The sequence below is a fragment of the Lissotriton helveticus genome, chromosome 4_1, assembly GCF_964261635.1.
Source record: "Lissotriton helveticus chromosome 4_1, aLisHel1.1, whole genome shotgun sequence".
Taxonomy (NCBI): domain Eukaryota; kingdom Metazoa; phylum Chordata; class Amphibia; order Caudata; family Salamandridae; genus Lissotriton; species Lissotriton helveticus.
In genome coordinates, this window is record NC_136063.1 from 1,450,241,654 (window position 1) to 1,450,262,129 (window position 20,476).

Sequence of the window (20,476 nt, forward strand, 5' to 3'; positions counted from 1 at the left end):
AGTTCCAGCGGCCCGTCGAGGGTGAAGTGGACAATGCTGTGGTCCATCCAGGTCAGTTCGGTTACGTGGGAGAACTTGACTCTGTCGCTGGTGGAGAAGATGGGTCCTTTGTGTTTTCTGCGCCATGAATGGGAGGGGTGACCATGCGAGAGGCCAAAGTTGCTCATGTTCTCCAGGAGGGTGCGGGAGATTGCATCACTGGGGTCTTTACATTGGAACTTTAGGTCTCCCATGAAGATGCAGTGATTGGAGTCAATTGCCGAGGGGGCCATGAAGACAGGAACTTTAGAACTCTTTTGGATCAAGAAGACTGCCAAGAAGAAAAGCTGGAGAAGCTGGGAGGAGGAACTACCACTTTGCTGTGTGTTTTGCTGTGTTGGTCTGCAGTGGCTGCTTCTGTCTTGGGCAGTGAAAGGAATGGACTGAACTTTCTGCAATCTACTTTTGTGACTTTCTCCAAGGGCTTGAGGTAGAGCTTGCCCCCTGTTCAAGAAGTCTCAGGAAGAGCAAACACTTCAAGCTCTTCTGCCCTCAGTACTGGGGACTATGTGTTTTGTACTGCAACAGAGGGAAAAGCAACCCGACGCCATCTACGATGCGGCAGCCAACTCCGTGTCCTGAAGGCACCGTAAAGGGCACAGCCGCAATGCCGTACCACTCCCCTGGTCTCACCAACGATGCCTGCTGATGCCAACACCGACCCGCTGCTCACACAGAGATCTGTGGGCACCGCCTCATTTCACGACGACGCCTTGACCTCCCCGATGACGACGCTCCACTCCAAAATCAAGTCTGCTGCTTGACCCGTGGTTCGAGGGCACCGCTCGAAAAATTACACGATACACCGCCCTCATTCCACACTGCAGCCTTGACCTACCGACGCCAGTGCCATTGAATCCAGACGACAGTGCTCCAGCAACGATGACACCGCTGCTTGCACCCCGACCTGCCAGCACCGTGACGAGCACCGCAGTCACTTAGCACCGCGACCCTGGTCTCACCGATGACGCCATCTGACCCCACCACTGAGCCGCTGCTCCCACCGCAACCAGAGGGCACCACACTCCGCACCGCTGACCTTTTCACCGAAGCACCCAATGCCTGCTGACACCAGCGCCCCTGACTTCAACAGAGAGGAGTTTGATCTGCAACGCATGTGACTTTGACTTTGAGGGCCTGACGACTCCTGCACCGACCTCCGGAACCGACGCCTGTGGACGTCTTGCTTTCGGAAGCTCAACAAGATGTCGCCAACACCCAGCATTTCTGAAGGTACTGTTTGCGGGTCATCCCAACACCATAGCTGGCCCGTGACACTGCGGTCAGCCAGAACTGCTTGGATTTGTTTGTTCACAATGCAGTGATAGCCCCAGACGGCTATAACGGCATTGGGAACTGTTTTTAAAGGTTATTTTGATGACTGTATTGTGAATTTTTATTGTTTCTGGTCTTGTCTTAAGCATAAAAAATATTGGAAATTTTTCTAAACTGGTGTGGTATTTTTTTGTAGTGCTTACACTGTATTACTGTTGGTTATGTGCAAATGCTTTACACACTGCCTCTAGGATAAGCCTGACTGCTCGTGCCAAGCTACCAAGGGGGTGAGCAGGAGTGTAACTCCTTTATCCTGACTAGAGTGGTGGTTTCTGCCTGGCTTCGGCACATGCCCTAGCCTACCAAGAATCCCATTTCTAACAGTCGGTCTGAAATGAATCCGAACCAGTTTTCCGAATGGCCTCCGATGGGCTCGAAGAGCCCGGCTGCCATTCGGAAATCCTCTAACAATCCCTCAGCCAGCTTTCCAGCCAAGGGATTCTGATGGAAGATTCCCACAGCTTTTCTGTGCCAGACTTTCCGACATAGAAAGGCTGTGGGACCAATTGGGGTGCAATCACACAGTACCAGGTCATCTGCAAAAAGTAGACAGGCCATGTGCTGTTTCCTGACTTTTATGGAAAAGTGCTTTGTTTGGGACATAAAAGTAGGGACGTTGGCTAAAAATAAAATAAATAGCAGGGATGCTAGAACACACCCCTGCCAAAGGCCATACTTAACTGGGATTCTCTCGGATAGCCGGCCCAATTTATCTATCTCCACCTGAGCCCAATGGACAGAGTGTAGGGATTGTAATAAACTAATACCTTTGGAGAAAGCTCTAAGGCGGCAAGTTTTCTCCATAGGGTGTCCCTGTTCACCAAATCAAAGGCTGTCCTGAAGTCAACCAAACAACAGCACAGCCTTTGATTCACTTCTAGAGCATTCTAAATGCTGGCCCATAGCGCATAGCAATGATCTATGGTGGAATGATCCTCCCGAAAGCCCCCTTGCTCCATTGGGATTATCTTGTATTCAAAGGCCTATTCTTCCAACTTAGAATAATTTTGGAGAATACCTTAATGGAAATATCCAAAAGGTTAATCAGCCTATAGTGTGTAGAATCAGATCCATTCCCTTTTTTTAAGATAGCTTTTAATTTAAACCCTTTCCACGATGGAGGATGGAGACCCGTTGAAGCAATCCAACTGAACAAGAGGGAGTATACCATTGCCCACCAATCACTATTCGATTTAATTGTTACAGCTTAAATGTTATCAGGGCAGGCGGCACTTGAGAGCTTTATTCTGTCAATAACTGCTCTTACCTCCTTTATTGAAAACCAAGTGGAGGGGCAGCTTTTTATCGAGAGTTCCCTGGGGTCTAGATGAAACAGCGGGCTACTATATAAATCTAGCAGATTGGATACCCACATATCTTCAGGAATCATATATACTAGAGTCCCCCTATGTTGGCCACTGGACTCGACGACCTTTGCTCAGAACTTCAGGTGATCTTCGGAGAGAATGATTTCCTGCATCTCATCCCACTTACTATGATAAAAAGGAGGCCTTTTTCTCTTTAACCAACTGCTTATAGTGGGACTTAAGCTTAACCAGCTTCTGGGATGCTACAGTATTTGGGTATCTCCTAGTCCTCTTGAAGGCCCTTCTCACCAAACACTTCAACTATTGACAGGCTAAGTCAAACCATCCCTTCATCTTTGTGTGATGGCCAGCTTGTGCTTACAGGAAACATGGCTGACAACACCCAGCTCCATCACTGCATTTCAGGCAATCCACACATTGGCCCACAAGAAGAATTTATTTGGAAAACCTATGGTGGGCTCTCCGTGTTTGTAAATCTAGATCTGCAAGTACGTGTCAAGGAATGAAGCACTTGCTCATATGATGTGTAGATCATTAGCATAAATGACAGAGTAATGGAGGGAACACCAACTATAATTATAGTAGTAAACCTCTATGTCAATCTAAACAGAAAGGTGAATGTATCAAACATAATGATGATCATTGAGCTGATCAACGAGTTCCTCAATGAACATCCGGGACATGAGTGCCTAGTGGCCGGAGATTTTAACATTCTGGATCTGTGTCACCCTGAGTCAAGCCAAGGGGTCCTCCTGGAAGCCTGTATTAACAAATTCGAGCTGGGGTCTGCTGATCAAACAGGGCCAGCAGAGGGTAAAACAAAGCCCACTTTCAAAAACATCTCCACGTTGGACTACATCTTTCTAAGTAAGAAACTCCTAAGGAGGTGCGTAAACTAAAACGTCCAACATAGCACGCAAAGTCACCATCACCCATTACCTATTCTGGTGAATGTAAGCGCCCCAATGCATGGATGAGGAATACACTCCTGCTGGCCAAATACTCCCCACAAATGCTGGCCCATCCATAAAAGAATCAAATGGGGAGCTGCATGCCAGTTCAGATTTCTACAGTGGAATCTAGCCTTACAAACATCAGAAATTGAGAAAAATTGGGCAATAACAATGGAGCACATATTCAAATCTTTGTCTGCTCACAAGCAAGGTAACCACAAAGGTATGCCCATAAGAAGAAGGGCCAGCTTGCATTTTGACAATAAAAATTAAAAGAGAGCAAAAGGAGGTGCAGAAGGGCTTAACTCCTACACAGAAGAACAGAGGAGCGCACAAAACGGAAAGCATCTTGAAAGAGACTAGAAATCACACAAAAAAAACACGTGGCTGCTGAAACAAAAGCATATAGAGAAGGAATGGAAACACATATATTCCCTTCTAGCTCCTGGCAAGTCAAAATAATTTTGGGACTATGCCAATAGTCTTACTGGTAGAACCCATAAGGAGAACGCTGAAACTGCAAATGAATGGGTGGATCACGCAACAAAGCTCTACGTCTCCTCAGTTAAAATGTTGGGTCCTAGCATGAAGGCAGTGGGCAATCATCTTGAAGATCTGGAGGAGCCACAAACAACCACAACCAAAAGGAAAACCCTAACCACTCTAAAGGGTATTCGGAAGGATGGATCCCCCTGATCAAATGGCCTTCCTGGCAGTATATTTAATGAAGATCGGGAATTTTGGGTATGCATATGCATAGCCTGTTCAACTCATGCTTTACTATATCAACTGTTCCGGATTCATGAAAAGGTTCCTTCTTGCACCCCATACATAAAAAGGGAGACTTCTCCAGACCGCTAATTGCCTAACTGGATGTTGACGGCAGGCATTTGCAAAAGTGTTCCTGAATGAGCTGGAGGCTTGGATACAAGAAAATCATACCCCCAATATCAGACGGAGTTCAGGCCTAATTTGCACCATGGACAATGCTAGTGCCCTTCCCTATTTGGCAACTAAGGCCATAGATGCCACATCGCTCCCACTTTATGCTTGTTTTGTCGACTACAGTGATGCCCTTGATGGCATTGACCCCTACACTCTCCGGTCGAAACTTGCAAAGTGGGGCATACTGAGGAATCTCCTAGCGGCCATCACAGCACTCTTTACTGGTACAGGGATCTATACCAAGCTCACGCAGATACACACAACCACAAAAATCTACACGAACAAGGGGCTACAACAGGGATGCATGATTGCTCCTGCTCTGTTTAACTTGTACACTGCCAATCTAGGTGAGGAACTACTGAAACGAAACATCTTCCTACCTAAACTAGGCCTCTTGAGACTCCCTATTATGCAGTATGCAGACAACTTGGTGCTCCTCGACCAAACTGAATGGGCATAAAGTGGGCTCTGGATACTTTACATCTGTACAGCACAAAGAACTTTCTGTAGGCAAACTCCATGAAAACGAAGGTGCTGGAATTTGGCCATAAACCTAGAAAACACCAGCTGGAATGGCAACTTGGCCCTTTAAGTATAAGCATTGCCAACACATATAATTAGCTGGGCGTGCAGTTCTCAGATACAGGGAAATCAACCCTGCAGGCTAAGGCATTGGCAGATAAGGCAGCCAAGACCACATATGCACTATGTAAACTACATTACAAGATTCAAAGTCACTCTGCAGAAGGAATCCGATGAGTTCTGAAGGGGAAGCTAATACCAACAATAAGTTTCAGACACCTTGCTTTGCCTGGCATGTACACTAAAACTCTGGAGCGTCATCATACAGCTGCTTTTAGAAAGATATTAAACCTCGCATGAACAACTAGGCACAAATTGATCCAACTTGAATTCAATATCATAACCATGGAAATTGAATGTAAAAAAAACCTGGTCAAACAATAGGGAAGCACTAAAAGTGATATTCCAAGATACAAAAAGCAGCTGGGCATGGTACCAGACTAGCACCAGAGAAACATTTAACCTATCCTTAGAAACCATAATAGATCCATCACTAAGAAATGGACAGCTTAAAGAGATTGTCAAATGCAGAAGGAAAGTGGTAATGGAACAGGACATTAAACAAATTAGAAATACGGTGGGTGTAGAGGGTCTTTCCCAATCACATGAAGCCACCAAGTGCCAACCATACCTGAACACAGCACTGGGGAGGCAAGTCCTACAGAACCTATTGCGGACCAGGCTTTTAATTCTTCCCATATAGGACTATAGGGGTCACTGGAAAAACATCTCTGCAGGCAAAAAGGAGTGCAGCCTGTGCCAACATCACATTGAATAAGCTGCGTATGTATATATATATATATATTTATCTATACTACTATTATAAAGGAAGAACTTTGAACCTTTGAGGCGGGTAAACTCGGGAACCACAGCGCCGATCCACACACCCGATACATCGTTGTAATCGTCAGGGTGTGCAGATGGACATAGGCTATATAAACGTAATAAATATACGTTATTTAAAAAATTTACCGAAAAAAAAGTAGTCCCTTGGAAGAAGCGCCGGCCGCGACGTTCGTGCTGACGTGAGGAGCGCAGGGAGGAGCGGCGTCCAGGAGCGCGAGGAGGACCGGCGGACATGGCGCGGGGAGGAGCGGCGGACAGGCGGTGAGGAGCGGCAGACAGGCGGTGAGGAGCGGCGGACAGGCGGGGAGGAGCGGTGAGCGGCGGATGAGGTAGGTTATTTATTTATTTAGTTAGGAGCAGTGAGCGGCGGAAAAATGAAGCAAAAATGACAATCGTGAGCAAGAGGAAGCAAACAGAGCATTACAAAAGTGAGCCAAACGGTGAGTTACAGGAGGAAAAAGTTACGTGTGCAGGTTACAAAAGCGTACATCGTGAGCAAGAGGAAGCAAACGGAGCATTACAAAAGTGAGCCAAACGGTGCATTACAGGAGGAAAAAGTTATGTGTGCAGGTTACAAAAGCGTACAAAGTAAACATAGAGGTATAATACTGCATTACAGGAGGAAAAAGTGACGTGTGCAGGTTACAAAAGCGTACAAAGTAAACATAGAGGTATAATACTGCAATATATGGAGGAAGGCTCCGGGGGACCCACGGACAACGTTGGGGCGGGTGGGGTCCCTGAAGCCTAATTGCTCCCGGACAACGTCGGGACGGGCTGCTAGTATATATATATATATATATATATATATATATATATATATATATTTACACAACTGCCATCCCAATGGAACATGCATGGATTGGCAAGTGGTATGCTGAAGCTGGAAGGCTCCTGTGCACCTCTTGCGAGCTGAGGGCCAAAACATCTTGCATACCCACAGGAACTTGATGTGAAGCCTTATTATGGACATGATCTGACACAGCTGAAATCTATCTTGTAAAATTTTAACAAGAGGACACGATGCACCTTATAGGCACTTATGATGATTGGGCAACTTATGACTTAGCATACCAGAGGGTATAATTTATTTTCTGGCTAGGCTGTATGGGAGACTAAAAAGATGTGTGCGTTTTGGCTCCAAAGGGGAATGCACCCCAAAATTTAATATTAAAAGAGGGATCAGACAGGGCTGCGTACTGGCCCCCCTCCTTTTTATTTTATTTATTAATGGAATCGACGAGGTTTTAAAAAGTGTTAAAGCTGATGCCCCACAGGTCAAAGGCTCCCCGGTACCGGTGTTATTATACGCCGATGACGCTGTCTTGCTCTCTAGAACACCAATTGGATTACAGCGCCTGATTGATCGATTTTCTACCTTTATTAAGGATAGGAAATTGGTTATCAACAAGGGGAAACCTATATAATGACATGTGGGCTTAAGAATAAATTTTCAAATTCTTCCTTTTTTATTGACAAAGATAAAGTGCATCAAGTAGATACCTACTGTTATCTAGGTATCACCTTTTCGAAAGATGGAAAGTGGCATAATGAATTTAAAAATATCCGCATTAAAATGGCAAAAAATGCCCACGGTGTTTTCAGGTTTGCAGCAAAAGTTGGGGACCGACGAACCAGGGATATGCTTAAGATCTACCAAGCGAGGTGTATTAGTATTGCTCTATATGGGGCAGGTGTCTGGGGACACAACTGTGCGAACACTCTGCAGCTGGTCCTTAGAAAGACTAAGTTCTGAAAGGACCCACCAGGATTTCAGCCTGTTGCAGTGAGATCGACACAGATTCTTGCAGTGCATACATTAGTTTGCTGACCCATTAGACCTAGAAATGTGAACACTACAATACTTTAGAAAACAATATTTTAAGCAAGAAAGATATATTTACCTTCGACAATATGTCCCACAATATTTTTGCAGTGATACTATTTTTCTATTTTATTATGTTCCAACAATTTCTCCAACTCCATAGTAAGGTACCATATCCTTTCACTCTTTCCAGATGTGCCCCAGCTGTGATTCCTGCCACAAATAATTAAAAACCAGGGTATTTCACTCCTTTGGGAACTTCTCTGGTTCTCTGTGACTTGTCTTCAAAATAGCCTAGATCACCCACAACAATCTTCTCACCAAATGTCCCCCTGTGTGCTGTCCATATGTGGTGGCTCTATGTGATCAGAAGCAATGTTTTTCCAAAGCTCACAACCTGCGAGTTAGAACCAAGCATGTTTCACATCAATCATTCTTTTACACAAAGTTATGGTCCCATGTGGGAAACCTAGGAGGGTACAAAGGTCCTCAATGCAGAGGCCTGAAGGGATATGTCCTCCCAGGAATATACTCAAAGACACAAAGGTATCACCTCTGGAACCAAGATGGCTCCTTTGGAAACAACAAAAGATGGGGAATCGTCTGTGCGTCAGGTGACAGCGCACCCACTATTGTGGGTGGGAAGGGGAAGAAACCCTTTTCTTTATACAACCCTCACTCACTCTAATAGTGACTTGCTTCATCATCGGGTTCACCCCAACTCCTAAAGGTCGGGGTGGGAACAACCGTATTCCAGGAAACACTTATGAAGAATGGGTGTATGGGGGTGTAACTTTTAAGATAAAATTCCTCACCCACTCCAAAAATATCCTTTATTAGTGGGTGGGAGGGAATGTTAAAAATATGTGAAGGGCTAAAAGGATGTAATGGTCCTATGGCCCTAAATCCCCAACATGTTTCAGCCCTGTCCTGTACGAGGTTCTGGGCTTTCGTCAGGGTGGGTAGCAAAGAGGTCACTACCCCAAAGATGTGATTGATGTGCGCATGCAAGTTGCTTGTGAGAAAATTAGAGAAAGGCATATACTTGCTGCAGTATTATTAGAGAATTATCAACTTTTCCCACAAGCAGGGGAGCTACGCTGATATTAGGTTTGTTGCAGGGATAGGACCTTTGACAAAAGTGTGACTACAAGGCATCCCTCTCATGCCCCTGTCGGAGCTAGTGCCCCCCTTGAAATTGGGCAATTCCCTAATAATGCTGCAGCAAGTATATTAAGCCCCATCCTGGGGTGGGCGGGCCTTCAGTTGGCAGGAAGAATGGTGAGTGGGAAAACCCAGGCAGCGGCGGTGTCTCTGGATCAGTCTGAAACAAGCAGGAGCTGGAGGCCACAGACAAGTGGTAGGCTAGGTGTCAAGGTGCCTATAATGCAGTAGGCCCGCGGCCTGATTTAAACAGATCCTGGGGTGGGCGGGTCTCTGTTGGCAGGAAGAACAGTGAGTGGGAAAACCCAGGTGGGAAAACCTCAGCAGGAAAACCGGGACAGCCGCGGTGTCACTGGATCAGTCTGAAACAAGCAGGAACTGTAGGCCGCAGGCAAATGGCGGGTTAGGTGTCCAGGTACCTAATCTCTGAGATTTTGATTGTCCCTTTTGGAGTTGGGATTCCACATGTTTTTCAATGGTTTTTATTTAGGAAAATGTGTTTATTTCTAACACTGTTTATTTTTCGATTTACTGGACTTTTTTAAATATATTTTCGGATTTTGAAGGGTGTTGATGGATGAAATATGGAAACTACTTTGTTATTGAATCTTTTGGGGGGAATTTCACATCTGCGTTTTTTTGGGAACTACCATTTTAATTATATGCTGTGTAGGAGCACTGTCCTGTTCATATCTACTACAACTTCGAGTATTTGATGTTATTTCATATCTTTGCGAATAAGGTTGGTGATCCTTTAAAAAATGTGTTATTAGTAATTTTTATATTTTTTATTTATTAAGTGTGTAATATTTATATGAATGTGTACGTATGCATTTTGTAAAATGTTTAATGTACGATTCAGGAAATGCTTTTTTGCTTTTTTAATATAATTGTTTAGAAGAGATACATGCTTGTCCTCATCAATGGTGATCTATCCACCCCCCTCTCTGGTCACGGTTGGAGTCCCCCAAGGATCAACCCTCTCCCCTACCCTCTTCAACCTTTGCCTTGAACCTCTCACCGAGGTGCTACGTGAGGTCAACATCTCCTAACTTATGTATGCCGATGATACACAGGTCTACATAAAAATCTTTTCCGCTGAGGACATTCTCTCCATGAACGAGGCCCTGAAGCTGAGAGTCCACTGGCTCACCGCCAACGAGCTAAAACTCAACGCAAATAAAACTGAATTTTCCCCTGATCTCCCCACCCAAACCCAATCCAGACATCCAGGAATGAATCAAGACCATCACAGCACTCAACTACCCTCCTACTATTGGTGACTCGGCGAAATTTCTTGGAATAACCTTTGACAGAAGCCTGAACATACATGGCCATATAAACTCGACGGCCAAAACGGCCAGATTCCACCTGAGTTACCTAAGAAACCTAAAACCCTTCCTCAATGTGGCCAACCTTAAAACGGCAACTCAGGCACTCATCATTTCCAGACTAAAATATAGATGCTCTACTCTCGAAGGGCTATCGAACTCCCTGGCCCCATTGAAAGCCTGACTCAACACTGCCCCCAGACTCCTCACTGGCTCAAAGAAATTCAATCACATCTCACTTCAAAGCTCTGCACTGGCTTCCCCTAGAGGCCAGAATCCAATTTAAACTGGCCTGCATTACTCACATAGCCCTTTTATCTAATTCCCCTTCATTTCTCGCACAAAAACTCGTGGTATCCGAAGGAGCCAGAAACTCCCGATCTGCCAAAGACCTGCTGCTGCAACCAGCACGCTTCCGGAAGAAAAAAACCTTTAATTGGGCCTTCTCTGGGGCCGCGCCAAGAATTTGAAACTCTCTCCCATCTGCCATCAGAAGACTCCGGTCCTTGGCACATTTTAAGAAGGTAGCCAAAACCTTCTTAATGGGAAAATACCTTGCCTAACGAATACTTTACAATCACTGCATCAACTTGCCACACTCTCCACCTCGGCACTATCCATGACCTCTACGGATTATACCTATTCTGCACTCATGGGCATCCCCCCAAGAGCTGAGACTGCATGTCTTCTTGTATAATGTATCTACCTGTTTTATTTTTATATCACAAGTAGCCTTGACTTTAAACTGCGTGCTTTTCCTGTATAATGTATCCCCTACCTTTCCCAATTTGATCTCTCCTGTCCCTACGCTTGTATACTACCCCTTAATCCTGTAAAGCGCTCTGAGACCCTCACAGGTCTGGTTCGCACTCTATAATACTATAAAATAAAATAAAAATAAATAAATAAATAAAATATGTATTTTATCTTATATATAATTTTTCTTCCACATAATATTTATGTATGGTTTTACATTTTATGCTGTGAATTATGTTTGGAACTGTGGTCTACAATTCTTCATTTTTATTTCTCTATTTGTAAGTGCATGTAGCATATGATTGATTTGTGTTGTATATTAGGACATGCAGCTTTTAAATAAAATAATTATAAAAAATGGATAAGTCCCTCATTGGAAAGAAAAATGTAATAGGGAAATTACTTGAAAAGTGGTTTGAAAAATATCACAATTCTGGTTGCAGGAGTATTTTTTGGTTTGGCATGGTTGGTTAATCTTTCTATACAAACCCAACTTAAACTAGAGAAACCTTAGAAATTCTAAAGTTATAGTTATAACTTAAATTTATATGCTCCGCACCACCTTCAAATTACTGTAAGTCGCGCACCCACATAGTCAATGTTATCAGCACACTTGTCACACTACAATAAATATAACTTCCACCTTCTCCATGCACTGGTTATACCCTTCCATATTACATCACTTATACCATGTGAAATCATAGTACTCATAACAACACTTATGATAACTTAAGTGATATAGTTAATGTAATGTGGCGAGTGAGGTAACAACACTGGATACATATGTGCACAATTTATAGTAATTTGAAAGTGTGTAAATTATAAATTTAAGTTATAAGTATAACTTTAAAATTTCTAATGTTTGTGTCATTTAAGTTGGGTTTGTATAGAAAGAATAAGAACGTTTTTCTAACTATAACTTTTTATAGTCTACCATAATGGATTAAATATCTATGATGATATGTCCCATTTTCTAGTTGTTCTCAAATTCATTCTTCCCAGGGGACAGATCTCTGTCGATTTTGACTTTATGATATTAGTTCATCAACTTCCTCTTGAGGGGTCCCTTTTAAAAGAAGAAGGGGGAGGTTTCAGCACAGGGATGGCTCCTCCAAAATGCTAGAGAGTGCATCTGCTTTTCCAAGGAGCTTGCCCAGGTTGTTACACAGATCCTACAAATATAGCTGGATTGTGTATTAGACCAACACAAACTTGAAAGCATAGAGACGTAGTCCACATATACCATCAGTGAGTGTTGGTGGGTTTCCGACTAGCTCATAGTATCACACCTAACCACTAAACCAAACAGAGTAAAATATGCTATTATATGCTATTGATTCCCAAGGAATCAGTGGACACTGATTCCCAAGGAATCAGTGGACACTGATCTAACCTTTTCATTTGGCCACTCTTGCATGGCAAAGGGAAACACAAGAAAGATATTACAATGCATTTTCAAACATTTATTGAAATGATCGTATTCATGCACAAAGAGCATGAACTGTGATTATTAGAAAGATGAGACATGTTACTGTAGTAAACATTATTAGAATGGGAAACAATATGAACAATTAAACCATGTTAATTGTTGCTAATGTTTCCCTACTAATTCCTACCTTGTATCTACTTTGTATCTAATACTATTCTAAAGAGAGCATACCGGGAGAACCCACTGCCAGAACAGTTGGGATAGCCTAACCCCCATACCTTAGTCTAAGGTGTCAGGAAGCCGGTCGCAGTGTACAGGTTATATTCCTTAGGAAACAGAGGTCGGAGTCAGCGGGGCTGCATCTCAGTTACAGTTGGCAGTGGTTCAGTGATAATACCAGCATGGAAATGCTCCTTTTCAAAGAGCTTTAGCACCAAAGATGTTTATATCTCATCAACGGTGGTTGAGGCACAGAGCAGCTCATTTGGTTTTCTCTAGCTGAAATGAAGTGTCTCCTAACAAGCACATAAAGAAAGGAAGACAATTACATTGTGTTTCACATGTAGGATCCTGGAATTAACTCTACAGACTATAGGGCACCAGTGCCTTTAAGAGATGCACATACAGCACATTCACACACTAGCGGAAAGTGTGGCAAAGGGCTCAAAGAGAAAGAGATGTCAACATAAGAAGTTGAATCTAAAATGGAGAATGCACATGAGCCGCGCTACACAAGGTGATATGTTATATTTTATTTGAGTAAACAACAGGGAGGGACATGGGAGGACAATATGTATAGGGGTCCAGTGTGCGTGTCCCATCAGTCTATATATCAAAAAGATGCACACAGTTCCCCAGGGAGATGGTATTAGTGCAGTGAAGTAATCCTTCTTCCTCTCTCTGTGAGATATACGTGTGTAGGTATATCAAGGTGAAACAGGGAAGGGTATCCCTTGTCGGAACTAGGGATGCCTCACACAACAGGCTGGCTTAACGGCTGTTGTCATATCGCCAGCTAGTCGTCTCGTGTCATCATCGGCTTCCTGCTCCAACGTCAAGCCGGCGCTGCAATGCCTGACGGGTAGCACACAGTGCTACACTTTTGTGGAGATCTTTTGTTCCTAGCCGTTGATCGAGTGGGTGTGAGGGCCCCTGGGTGAGAAGTAGTGAGCGTGAGGGAATGTGTGAATAAAAAAGGTTGGTATAGTCTACTCCATTCAATTTATTAATGTAGTTAACCACCTTATTAAAACAAGAGGGGTACTGGGACAAAAACAAGCTATGGGGATTGGTCCCGTTCAACGCTCATCTGTGAACAGGTCAACATGTTTCATGCCCTATCGGCAATTCTTCAGGACCTAGGGTGTGCTCATAAACTTAGTGATAAGCCCAGAATGGGCTGAGGAGTGTGGAGAATACAACCTGTGTGGTTGCCGACTCCAGCAGGAAGAGTTCCTGCGTCGTAGGTCTACCCCTCAATGGTGGGTATTAGTGCCCCAAGGCTGTTCTCGTGGGACCTGCGTTGTGTGACATTTGTCTCATTAGCGCAGCGGAGTGGCCTCTCCACCTAGTCCCACGCCCCGATGTGGTTTAGCACGTAGAGCAGCCGTCTCCACACTCCTCAGCCCATTCTGGGCTTATCACTAAGTTTATGAGCACACCCTAGGTCCTGAAGAATTGCCGATAGGGCATGAAACATGTTGACCTGTTCACAGATGAGGGTTGAACGGGACCAATCCCCATAGCTTGTTTTTGTCCCAGTACCCCTCTTGTTTTAATAAGGTGGTTAACTACATTAATAAATTGAATGGAGTAGACTATACCAACCTTTTTTATTCACACATTCCCTCACGCTCACTACGTCTCACCCAGGGGCCCTCACACCCACTCGATCAACGGCTAGGAACAAAAGATCTCCACAAAAGTGTAGCACTGTGTGCTACCCGTCAGGCATTGCAGCGCCGGCTTGACGTTGGAGCAGGAAGCCGATGATGACACGAGACGACTAGCTGGCGATATGACAACAGCCGTTAAGCCAGCCTGTTGTGTGAGGCATCCCTAGTTCCGACAAGGGATACCTTCCCTGTTTCACCTTGATATACCTACACACGTATATCTCACAGAGAGAGGAAGAAAGATTACTTCACTGCACTAATACCATCTCCCTGGGGAACTGTGTGCATCTTTTTGATATATATTTTATTTGAATCATGAAAATAAGAGAGACCAACAGGCATGTAATGAGTTCATACACTTAATTGTTTTAAGGTACCCAAGTTTTCGCAGGATCAATCCAGACTGTTGATGGTAAAAGTTGCTCCTTCCAAATAATAGGCCTGATTTGAGTTTGGTAGATGGCATTCTGTGCACCAGGGTGAGGACATGACATTCACCACCATAACAGACTAAAGTCGCCAAATTTAAAGATGACTGCTGGCCCAGCATTCATCTCTGTAAATTGAAAGGAAAGGCTGTGCCCAACAACATATCTCTAAAGTGACCTTTAATCATGCGTTTTGGTTGTTTCATTGTCTTTCTGAAGTTTTGGCTTAGGCAGTGGATTCTGTGTCTAAATCTTATGGCCTAATGTAATTTCTACTTGGCATTGTCTCATTGACTGTGCTTGATTTAGAGATTGTGATCACAACACCACTTTCACATGCTTTTTAAGGGCAGTCTTGAAATTCTCTACTAGGCAACATGGTTAAACCTATTACAGTGGTATTTTTTCAAAGTGGCACTCCCAAGTAGATAAAGAATCTCACTTTCATGACCATTGAGTGAAATAAAGGCACATTATTCATATGCAGTATTTCAACAGTTCCTCAGGAAGAAAGCATGCCTTGTAATTTGTTAATAATGGAAACACCGATTACAGCGCAGGCATTACAACGTAGTGCCTTTACAACACAGCCAGTACCGCGACAGCAATGTTACCACAAGTTCCATTACAATACAATTCATTACAACAACTTTCTTTAGGGAATGTGGTGTTGGATTTTAAGTCCAACACCTTCCCTACTCAAAGACTGATTGGAGTTAAACTATTCCAAAGTCCAGCACTTCCCTAAAGCAAGTTGTTGTACTGACTTGCGTTGTAATGCAACTCGTGGTAACGAGATAGTCCTAGTATTCACTTCATTGTTAAGCTATGTGTGGTTTTAGCATTGGATGGTAACAGATGCTATTCTGTTAATAAACCTTCATGGCTTGCAAATAATCTAATACACTCTGCAATCCTTGTGAGGCAAAATATGCTTCACTGTTTTTGATATTCTATTAAACTGTTAATGTTAAGCCTCAATTTAAATCAAAGATCCATCTACTTGGGTACAGCTGAGACTAAATTTGCTCCAGGCCTTTGCACAGTGCAAACACCGATCTTTTGCTCACTATCACACACTTCTAATGACATAATATATTTGTTTCATTTTGGACATTTTTAAAATGTCATACATCAAGGCAGGCCTAATAGTTTATGGAAAGTGAGCCTAATAGTTTCAGGTTTGATGGACCATGCGTACCATATTGAAGTGCAAATATTCAACCACCCTAGCAACGGGAGTGGGACTGCAAAACAAGTAGTCAGAGGTCCTACCCACCAGATTAGGATGCAACCACTGTTTAGGCGGTCGGAAAGATCCCTTTTTCTATTGCATTCCCTTTGGTGTACAGCGCTTTCCCTACTGTTCCACAGGCTGGTGTAGGAATAGTAAATGTTGCCCTCCTGAGTACCATGCTTTCCCTCCTGTTGCTGACACAGAAGTGGAAATAATAAATGTTTTCCCGTCTGAGTCCAACACTTTCCCTAATGTTACAGAGACTGGAGTGGGAATAGCAAATTTTTGTGAATCAATATTTTTGACACAATATTTCTGTAGCACGATAGTTATGGTTTCGATATTATGTTAATGGACCATTTCTAAGCTCACCAAACAAATATATTGCACACCCATGTCCTGAGCTGTGTGCTTGCAAGCAGTGTAAATTAAAGCAACACCACCGCCAAGAGATACTAAGGTAGGTCCAGCCTAGTTCCAGATAGGTGTGACAGGGTAGAGGTGGGCAGCTGATGCTGCTTTACATGGATGTCTCCAGTAGGGAGTAGCCATTGTTGGAATGTGAAGACTAGAGGGAACATTCCTTCTTGTCATGTAAGAGCTGCATTGATGACATACCCACCCAATCTGTATGGAGCATATCTTAATCAGTGCAGTCGCAGGACAGAATTGTTTTTTTTTTTAATTGAGTTTTTTTTAATACAGTTGCAGGTTTGTTGAAAGGGAATGCAGAGTACATATTCTGCACATTCTGCACATCTGCATGTATTATCTTTGAGGGGTCAATGGAAGTCTAGGCACAGGGTAAGCACCACATGTTGATTTCTGGGAGGCAAGAACAGAGTCGATCCTTCAAAATCCATTGTACAGATGATATTGAATATAGGCCCAGGGGCATGCAGTGTTCTGACAAAAATCCATGTTCATGGCCATGGTTTGTCTAGGGAGATATTTGGTGACTGTTCAGTGCCTCTTTTCCTCATGGCCCACAGCGCAACGACCTCACAGCTCCAAGATGGTGTGCAGGAAGCCATGATGGTGCTTAAAGATAGACTCATTTGCTATCAATACTGATGCGGACTGAGACATAAAGAAGCCAATCATCATCCTTCATGACTGACACCCAAATTAATTCATGAATGGCTCTCTTGGGAGCGACACTTCCAACAATACTGTTTCCGACTCATTCTCACTCTGTTTATGTTCTCGGGTGGGCTGATCCAAAATGTGAACGACCCTTAGATCAAACAATGACAAAAAAGGTTGATACACAGCACACCCCTGTATACTATTTTATGTATCATTTTTTCTTTATTACATGAACTATGGCAAGACAGCTAAAGTTCTCTTGTACCCCGGACCAAAAAAGTTGGGTTTAACCAGTTATATGTAAAGGAGCCGGAGGAACATGTTCCAGATTGGCTCTGGAACCTTGAGCCAATGGTACTTTTTCCCAGCATGAAAGCGTAGGGGGGGAGAAATCGGTTATAATGTCAATCAATCCAATTGTGGTTCTCTAGGGCCATTAAGAATCAAAGACTACTGAATAAAGTTCATTAATTTATTGCAAATCCAAAACAACTGGATATGCAGACACTTCAAGACGAGGGTGTAGAAATACATTGGGACCAATACAAAGCCAAATATACAAATAAAGTTACCCTGGTGCAGCATACACAAGCCGATTATTCAAGGATCAGGATACAAAAGTTTAAAGAAGAAGACTAAAGCTGACTCTGCCAGGGCCAAGGCAGGGTCAAGGCATACTTATCTTCACTCGGCAAACACTCGCTCCTGGGCCCCTGCCGCTGCGTGTTTCTACCGCCGCCGTTGCTTGCTACACTGCACGGCCGCTGTGGGGGGGAACTACAGCTCCCAGCCAGTACAGCGACCAGCACCGCCCACTTCCTGTCATTGCGCGCCCGGAGGCGTTTATACTGCGGCAGCTCCCACTGAGGAGCGGGGACTAAAGCTGACTCTGCCAGGGCCGAGGCAGGGTCAAGGCAGACTTACCTTCACTCGCCTAACACTCGCTCCTGGGCCCCTGCCGCTGCGTGTTTCTCCCGCCGCCGTTGCTTGCTACACTGCACGGCCGCTGTGGGGGGGAACTACAGCTCCCAGCCAGCACAGCGACAGCAACCAGCACCGCCCACTTCCTGTCATTGCGCGCCCGGAGGCCCTTATACTGCGGCAGCTCACACTGAGGAGCGGGGACTAAAGCTGACTCTGCCAGGGCCGAGGCAAGGTCAAGGCAGACTTACCTTCACTCGCCATACGCTCGCTTCTGGGCCCCTGACGCTGAGTGTTTCTCCCGCCGCCGTTGCTTGCTACACTGCACAACCGCTGTGGGGGGGAACTACAGCTCCCAGCCAGCACAGCGACAGTGACCAGCACCGCCCACTTCCTGTCATTGCACGCCCGGAGGCGCTTATACTGCGGCAGCTTCCTCCGTGTCGCGGACGCGCGTGGACGGCCCCGGGCAAAGCCCGGGCAAAGGGCGGGCCGTCTGTGGCCGTCCGGGGACGGATAGGGACGGGACGGGCCCCCCCCCCTATGGTTTTCGCAACAACATGGGTAAGCGGAAACTGCAAGTATCCTCGAATGGTGGGAGTGTAAAGGCTAAAATCCCACGTAACTCTGCTCGTATAATCTCCTACCTGACTTCTGCCGTAGGGGTCCTCAATAAGGAAATAGAAAATACAGAACGTGAACTGGGTCTGGACAGTAATAAAACCTTACTACAGGATCTAACGCCAAATGACAATATATCTTCAAGACATGTGCCCCTGGAGCCGGTGATTGTAATCGAGCCTCCAAACATTATTATACCATCTGACTCTATTACCCCTCTGAGCCCTGTCCCTGCCCCTGATAATTGTTCTAACTCTGTAAACTTGAGTAAGTCCCTATGGGATGAGCCTGCAAAAAAACATGTTAAGAGACATCATATTAAGACAAAGTGGAGGCGCATTACCCGGGTGGAAAAAGGTCCGATAACACTGGCACACCTTGAAGGATCTATCAAGGATATGGTGGAGAACATTTTCACAGAGACACTTGAATCCACATTGACCCTGATCGCTAAAGATATCATTGACACTCTGAATGAATGTGCAGCAGGGATCTTAAAAAAATGTGAGCACCTTAATGCTTTTTTGTTATCAAAAGATCAACCCAAGATTTTGACTGAATGCTCTTCACAGCCAATAACTGGGGCTCTGAAAGGCTGAGAATACGGGAAGGGGGAAAAGAGTGCTTTTAAATCCTCCATCAAGGGACAATGCCCAGCCATATCCCATAGCAAATTAGCAGTGCCCATGGAAGGCAATGGCACAAAGGGTTCGCTCCTGGGCCCAGGTCCCAAGAGCCCCACTTCCCATACTAGGGCAAAGAAGAATGGGAAGGCTACCATGACGGCAACAGTCCCGGTATCCCAACCCATTATTAATCTCCCCCTGAAGCCTCCCCCCTAGTCGCAATACTAGTGAATGTCCCCCCTTTGAGTGAGGGTGAGGTAGAAACTTCTGAATCTCTGTTAGCATTCATTAAAAATTGGTGTAATGACAACTGTACGGGAGACAATATGATCTCCTCTAGTATCATTATGGGCAGACGGGTGGGATGGCTAGGTCATACAAAAAAATACCTGAAGGGAGATTGCCTCATTGTAAATTTCAATAATTCTGTTGAGGCATCACGTCGTTTTTGGGACGCCTCAAACATAAATACTGAGGAAGGTGGTATTAGAGTACTCCCGCTGTTTTTTTTTACCCTCGCCCCAACACTAGCCACAGGCAGCAGAAAGCACAACAGGTTGGGATTAGGAGTGATTTAAAATGGCCCATCCCAAATACCCCCGTACAACTGGTTAGAGATCAACTACCTAGCTGGATAACCCATAAAACGGGGTTATTACCTAAGCCCCAAAATGTGTCCAGAAGGGAATCCAGGGAGGTGCTGACTCTTCAAAACCGATTCTCCCCTCTGTCCCAGCTGGAAGAGCTAGATCGACTGGATGGCTCGACTAGCTTGCCCTCAAATACTTTCCAGAATAATGCGAGTTATATTGAAGGGCGGAGGAAGACGGTTAAAGTCTTAAGTTGGAACATCGCAGGGTTACGTACAAAAAGGGATGACGATGCTTTGTTAAACTTTGTGAAGCAGTATGATATCGTAGCCCTTCAAGAGACCTGGGATAGAGAGTGCAAGTTCTGGGTCTCTGACTATACATCATACTTTGTTCCTGCCTGTCGCTCGGCGGCAGGGAGAGATAGAGGAGGTTTGATGCTCTTGGTGTCGGTAAATATAGTAGGATCAGCAAGAATGTTAGATTCTACCTCCCCCAACTACCAGATAGTGGACGTTAGTCTGACCAATAACACC